This window comes from Myodes glareolus, chromosome 24 (genome assembly GCF_982192425.1).
Source record: "Myodes glareolus chromosome 24, mMyoGla1.1, whole genome shotgun sequence".
NCBI lineage: Eukaryota > Metazoa > Chordata > Mammalia > Rodentia > Cricetidae > Myodes > Myodes glareolus.
This window is the reverse complement of record NC_142049.1, coordinates 49,958,006-49,964,005: the sequence shown is the minus strand read 5'-3', so window position 1 is coordinate 49,964,005 and position 6,000 is coordinate 49,958,006.

The following is a 6,000-nucleotide window of genomic DNA, read 5'->3' as shown; positions in this document are numbered from 1 at the left end:
TGATTTAATTAATACAATTTCTATGTGATTATTTCGGGACTAAGCTAGCCGGGTGGCCTCACCTTGCAATACCTGAGGCTATTTCCCTGAGGATTTTTATCATCTCCGTCCTACCCAGAAAAGACCTGAGCTGGACCCAAACCTAGCCACCTGGGTTCCAGAGAAAAAATAGTACTCCCAACTCCCATCTGCCCAGGCTTAGGTTCCTCTTCTGCCCTGTCCATTCGCCTGCCCACAGCTTCTCGTGGCACCCACAGCTTGCTACCAGCCTACACAGTACCAATACAGCTTCCCATGCCCCCCACCATAGCTTCCTCTGACTCCTATGGTTCCCACAGCTTGCTGCCAACCCTACTTGCGGCTCCCTTGCAGCTACCATGACTTACTGTGGCTCCCGCAGCTTCCCTTGGCTCCCCCAACCCACCATGCCTGCTGTACAGCTGCTCTAACTGGCATATCTTTAGCGAAAATCCGTTCAGTATGATTTTTGAGTTCTGCTTAGAAAATTCACAGGTTTGTGACATTGGAACAAGACCAGAACTCCAAGGTCTCTGGATTGCTTTAGTAATATAACTGTGACACCTACTGGCCCACATTGTTATTACACCTTAAAATTCTCATCTGAACCAGGATTTTAAAAGAGGTAAGTCATCTGATAATGACTGATAATATCACCATCCAGGAATTTTCGTTTCTGCTATGGAGGGAATTCTAGAAGAAGTCTATGACCTACCCGGGACACATACATTCTTAGCCAGAGCTGCTATTAGTTTGGTATATCATAATACATTCTTAAATGGTTTGCTAACAGAGTCAAGAATGAGAAACTTGTAGAAATGATACAGACTTTACAGACTATAATAAGATGTTGGCCAGAAGGATTTATACCATATAAAATGTTAATCATAATCTGACAGGCAAAATTCACTCCATGTCAACAAGTTATGAGAGCTTACAGACTGGTACTGAGAGAGAATCTAAAAGGATTCACACTGTTAAAACTGACAATCAAACTCTGTTAAAAAGTTACAGAAGGGTAGCAGATAGAATATCAGTCCTCGAAGGCAATCTACATGCCATCCAAATAAGCTCTAAGGATGAGAAGATATCATTAATGGAAAAATTTTAAAACTTGGGGATCATATGTGCATGATGAGAACCAGAGATTAATTGGTTTAATGAAATCATAGGAAATATTCACAGGTCAAGAAATTCAGAAAAGACAATAATACATAGATTTGAAACTATTAAAGAACTTGTCAGAACTGGTTGGCCAGTGGTGGCGCATGCCTTTAATCCCAGCACTCGGGAGGCAGAGGCAGGCAGATCTCTGTGAGTTTGAGGCCAACCTGGTCTACAAGAGCTAGTTCCAGGACAGGCTTCAAAGCTACAGAGAAACCCTGTCTCAAAAAAAAGAACTTGTCAGAATTGATAAGCAGTTAAGAGTGAACATTGCCAGTACCAATCAGAGTCAGAGATGACTCACCAAGAGTTGTAGCTACTTATCCTGTTACTATCTCTGAAAAGCCAGAAAATAGTAAATACCCAGAAGGATATACAGAATGTGAATGGGAGCCTATACATATAAAAGATCTAAAACATATTAAGGAAGCAGTAGTTTTTTATGGCATGCACTCACCATATGTAAGGCAGTTAATGAAGACATAGGCTTCAAGAAATAAGGTTATTCCACATGATTGGCTTCAGTTAGTCTCAGCTGTATTAGATCATGGTCCACAGTTACAGTGGAAGAGTTATTAGAGAGAGGAAGTTAAGGTTCTTGAACATGAAGGTAGAGTCTGAGGTTTTAGTCTCCCAAGATCAAATTCTTGGTGAGGGCTTTTACGCTGATCCAGTCAAGTTATATAAATACACACACACAGACACACACACATGCACACACACATGCACACACACACGCACACATGCACACACACGCACACACACGCACACACACACACACACACACACACACACACACACACTGAACATATTCTGTCTGTATGCAGTCAGTACAGCAGCCTTGAATGATTGGGACAAGATTCAAGAACTACAAAAAAAAATGAATTGTATACTAAGGCCCAAGAGAACCATTTTGTGATTTTTTGCAAAGATCAACTAAAACTGTACAAATATCAGCAGCAGATCCAGAAGCTAGATGAGCACTCATTGAATCTCTGGCTTTTGAAAATGCTAATTTAGAATGGGCCTTAAAGGTCAGATCAGCACCAACAGATAAATGGATCCTACACACAGTCAATTTTGAGTCTTTTGACTATAACACTGAGGCTTGGGTAGGAGAAGTGATTTCTAAAGGTATGAAGAGACATCAAAATACAAATGTTTTAATTGAGGTAGAACAGGCCACCTGATAAGGTATTGTAGACAGGGCATACCTAGAAATAATGTTTCATCTGAGAATGACTCAAATAGAAGGCCCCAAGCTTCTGGATTATATACAAGATGTGGCAAAGGCTGACACTGGACCAACGAATGTAGATCAACAGGAGACAAACAAGGCTACCTATTACCACTGAGAAATTCCTTGGGGCCTTCTTGGCCCAGTTATTCCTAGTCACTGTAGAGAACATGCCTTCCCAGGAAAATTAGAAAGTCCAGTGCCTGTTGTAAAAAACCAAACTGCTCTGGATGATAGAATAACCACGGAAGATGGATCAAAAGTTCCAGTAGAAAATAGAAAGCATATATTTTGGCAGACTTCTATAAATGATCAAAACCAAAGCTGAGTGTATGAATAAATAACATCATAATTGAAGGATTATTAGACACAGGTGCAGATGTGACTATTATTACTCCAGAATCTTGGCATCTGAATTGGCCTCTTCAGGAAACAGATGTTCAAATTCTAGGAACTGGAACCCTAGTTCAGGTAAAAGAAAGAACTAGGTATCACAGAATCACTGTGGCTCATGATTTTAATCCCAGCAATTGGGAGGCAGAGGCAGGCAGATCTCTGTGAGTTTGAGGCCAACCTGGTCTACAGGAGCTAGTACCAGGACAGGTTCCAAAGCATGATGGAGGAGGGTTATCTGTCTATTGTGTTATTTTCATTGGTCAATAAAGAGACTGCCTTGGCCCTTTGATAGGACAGAAAATTAGGTAGGCGGAGTAGACAGAACAGAATGCTGGGAAGAGGGCAATGAGGCAGACGCCATGGAGCCAGCCACCAGGTCAGACGTGCTGAATCTTTCCCGGTAAGCCACACCTCGTGGTGTGATACAGATTATTAGAAATGGGTTAATATCAAGATATGAGAGTTAGTCAGTAACTAACTCTCTAGAGATAATGGGCCAGGCAGTGCTTAAATGAATACAATTTGTGTGTTGTTATTTCCGGGGCTAAGCTAGCCATGCAGGAGCTGGGCAGGATGAAAAGCAGGCCTGCCCGCAGCTCCACACTACATATGGCGCCCAGACGTGGATAACTGAATCCACAGAAAGCTTGGGAAAGCTTGGGAACGAATAGAGTAAAGCATGTTTTGTTGGTAACAGCAATTTCTCGGGTCTGCTCTGATTGCTAGAGGCAAGCAAATGCTCTCATCTAAGAGAGGCTTCCTGACTCAGCTTTAGCTGCAAAAAAGCGACACAGAAACCTGTCTCAAACAAACAAACAAAAAAAACAAAGAAAGAGATAGGTTGGATGCATAGGACCAGAAGGACAGAGAAGAAGGCTGGGGCCATATGTGACTAATATAGCAGTGAATCTGTGGGGTCGTGATCTGTTGCAGCAATGGAATACCCAGATTAACATTCCTACAGTTTCAGAAACAGACCATAAACCAATTCATGTTTCTGGGAAGGATATTACAAGGTACTATAAAAAACGGTCACTAACCATTCAGGCTGTACAAAAACACTCTGGCGAACTCTCAGAGATTCCAATGACCCTACCTTTAAAATGGTTAACAAAGAAACCTATATGGGTTAAGCAATGCCCTTTAACAAAAGAGAAACTGCAGGCTTTAGAACAGCTGGTACAGGAGCAACTAGATGCTCAGCATATTGAAGAATCAACCAGCTCTTGGAATTCTCCTGTATTTATTGTTAAAAAGAAATCAGGGAAATGGAGAATGGTAACAGATATAAGAGCTGCTAATAAGGTGATTCAGTCAATGGGCTCTCTAGAGTCTGGCATTCCTTTGCCTTCTCGGTTGACAAAAGATGGCCTCTTAAAGTTATTGATTTAAAAGATTGTTTATCCACCTAAATCTTTACAAGAAAAAGACAGAGAAAAATTTGCCTTCATAGTGCCTACTTAAAATAATTCTCAGCCTGCTAAGAGATATCAATGAAAAATTCTCCTACAGAGAATGTTAAATAGCCCCACCTAGTGCCAATATTTTGTAACTTAGCCATTGGAAATGATGCATAATCAATTTTCTGAATTTATAGTTTACCATTACATGGATGACATTTTACTATCTGATTCAAATGTAAATACTTTAGAAAGAATGTTTGAAGAAGTAAAGAAAAATTTTTCCTTGTTGGGGATTATAAATTGTTCCCCCCCCCAAAAAAAAACACAAAAAGGAGATCCTAGTAATTATTTAAGTTAAAAAATAGGTTTGTAAAAAAAATTAGACCCCCAAAAGGTACAAATCAGGAGAGATTGATTATAAACTCTTAGTGACTTCCAAAGATTGCTAGGTCACATTTCCCATCTTCAGCCCACTACTGGGATAGGTTCTAATTAATTTAAACAAAATCTTAGATGGTGACAAGGTCTTAAATTGTCCCAGGAAATTTTCAGCTGAAGCTGAGAGAGAATTGGCTTTGATTGAAGAGAAAGTACAGGAAGCACATGTGGATCATGTGGATCTGAATCTTAACTACATTCTGGCCATGTTACCCTCCAAACATTCTCCTACAGGAATTTTAATACAGAGGAAAGATATTATCTTAGAATGGATCTTTTTTTACTACATAAAGAATTAACAATTAAAAACTTACTTGGAAAAAGTCTCTGAGTTAATTCTTAAAGGTAAATTGAGACTTTGTCAATTAGCAGGACTAGACCTAGCAGAGATTATAGTATCTTTTAATAATGATGAAATTGACAAGTTATGGGAAGAAAGCAAACCCTGGCAGAGAGCTTGTAGTGAGTTTTTGGGAGAAATTAAGAACAACGATCCCAAAAGCGAGAGAATTCAATTTATAAAGAGAACTATTTGGATCCTTCCTCACATTGTACAGGACACACCAATAACTCAAGCCCCTGCATTCTATACTGATACAAATAAATCAGGAAAGGCAGGTTACAAATCAGAAGATTTATGTGAAGTTGAACAGGAAATTAGAGACTATAGATTCATTCTCAGTCAAGAAAAAATGAGATTTGATAGAGGAAGACCCCTTGAAAAATCTCTAATAGGAGCAGATGGATCAGATGATCCAATGTTTTAGAGCACCTCTGTTGCAGTTTTCTCTGAGTTCTACATCCAGACCAGTTTCAAGACTGCTGCTGAGATGTTCCAACCTCACAGAATACTCCAGTCAGGACTTAAGCATAATCTTAAATTTTCTTTGGGTCCCCATAAAATTACCAGCACACCCAATCAGCAGGATGCAGCTTAGAAAACTATGCCTGCCTTCCCCAAAATAATGGATTATAGATGTTTGTTCGTCTTTGTTTAGTGTGTTGTTTACAGTTGTTATGGATCATGGTCAGGAAAAAAGCTAAACAAAGGAGATTAGATTCAGGGTTTTTATTTTGAAAAGAAAAAAAGGGGACATGCTGTGGGATAATGTTTTTATACGCTGTAAAGATCTGTCATTTTTATTCATTTATTAAAATGCTGATTGGCCAGTAGCCAGGCAGAAAGTAGAGGTGGGGCAATCAGACTAGGAGAATTCTGGGAAGAGGGAATACAGAAAGTCAGCTGCCACCCAGACACAAAGGAAGCAAGATGAGAATGCCTCACAGAGAAAAAGTACCAAGCCACGTGGCTAAAAATACTTAAGAATTATTGGTTAACTTAAA